The sequence below is a fragment of the Cricetulus griseus genome, chromosome 2 (assembly GCF_003668045.3).
Source record: "Cricetulus griseus strain 17A/GY chromosome 2, alternate assembly CriGri-PICRH-1.0, whole genome shotgun sequence".
Classification (NCBI taxonomy): Eukaryota; Metazoa; Chordata; class Mammalia; order Rodentia; family Cricetidae; genus Cricetulus; species Cricetulus griseus.
The window spans coordinates 377,889,293-377,891,244 of NC_048595.1; positions in this window are offsets into that span (position 1 = coordinate 377,889,293).

Here is a 1,952-nt window from a genome sequence, read left to right on the forward strand (position 1 = left end):
GAAACAGCAAACTCTAGCTTCAGTGAGAGAGCCTGTCTCAAAGAGGACAGTGGAGAGCAATGGAGGAAGATAGTAAGGATCAATTTCTGGCCTCTACATGTGCACATATGGGCTAGTGTAAATATGCACACACATACACAAAGTTTTCTGTAAACTTTGTCTTCCTTAAGATATTTCTTTGATTTTTTGAGACAGGGTTTCTCTGTATAGCTCTGGCTGTCCTTGAACTCGTTCTGTAGACCAGGCTGGTCTTGAAATCAGAGATCTACCTGCCTCTACCTCCTGAGTGCTGGGGTTAAAGATGTATGTTCCTACCTCTTCGCTTAAAGTATTTTGTAATCAAAGGCCTTCTTCATTTTGCATCTGGAGGCACTTTTTTTGTTTTGCAAAATAGGTGCAGTTTATTATTACATATATGTGCAAAAGAAAAAAATACAATTTTATAAGATAATACAAAGTGATAGATATTATATGTTGTGGTCACTATTAGAGGTTTCATTAGACCCATATGAAGAACCTAATTGATGTCAAGATGAAAAGACAGGTTAGGTACTTCAAAGAATAGTGAAAAAAGAAATGAATATGTGGCAAAACATAGTTTTTCTCAGAATTGAGTATTTGAATTCTATTTTTTTCCTGTGGTATGGAGAATTGAACCCAAGGTTTACCACAGCAAGGACTCTAGGCTGAGCTGTATCTGTATCTGTCTCTGGAGAGACATCTCAGTGGTTAAGAGCACCGACTGCTCTTCCAGAGGTCCTGAGTTCAATTCCCAGAAACCACATGGTTCACAACCATCCGTTATAAGATCTGGTGCCCTCTTCTGGTGTGCAGATATACATGGAAGCAGAATGTTGTATACGAATAAATAAAATCTTTCAAAAAAAACCCAAAAACCTCTCTTTGTGTGTGTGTGTGTGTGTGTGTGTGTGTGTGTGTGTGTGTGTGAGTGTGTACATTGAATGCATTGTCGGTGGAGACCAGAAGATGGTGTTGTGAGCTGCCCCAGGTGAATACTTAAAACCAAACTTGGTTCTCTGCAAGAGTATTATGGGCTCATAACTGCTGAGTTATTATTCTATCTTTTTTTTTTGAGACAGGGTTTCTCTGTATTGTTTTGGAAGCTGGCCTCAAACTCACAAAGATCTGCCTGCCTCCCAAGTGCTGGGATTAAAGGCGTGTGCCACCACACCCGGCTTTTTTGTTTGTTTTTAAAGTGACAAAATTAGAGTATAATGAACTAGGGAAACTGTTAATTTCATTCATTGATTCTCATGACATTTTTACATAATATATATTTAAAAGATACATTTTAAGGTGTATTTGTGAGTGCCTACATGTATGTCTTTGTGCCTCATACAGGGTTACAGATGGTTGTGAGCTGTGCTATGTGGGTCCTGGGAATCAAACATGGGTTGTCTGGAAGAGTAACCATGCGCATTTAATTACGAAGCCATCTCCCTAGCCCCTATAGGTTTTATACTTATAAATATGAATATTAGGCTAGCAAGATGGTAGGTAAAGGCACCCACCAAGCCTGATAATCTCAAACAATCTCTGAATCACACGTGATGGAAGGAGAAGATCAAGTCCCACAGTTTGCCCTCCACACAGGGACCCAATATAATAAATGTAATAAAAAATTTAAAAACATAAATTTTTATCATTTATAAAGGAAGGCAGTTTTATTTTCCATTCTTCAAGTCTGGTTCTTAGACTTGAGGTATTTTCTTGAGCAGAAGTGGTGAGATTGAGTATTCTTCCTCAGTCTTTGGTGAAGAGCATTTAGTCTTTTACTACTGAATCCTTTTTCAGGTCACAACTTACTCATCCATTCATTCATTTTTAAGTAAGAATCTCATGTATAACCCAGGCTGGCCTTGAACCCACTGTGTAGCCAAGGCTGGACTTGAAGTCTTCCTTCCTGACTTCCTCCTGCCAACACTGCCTGA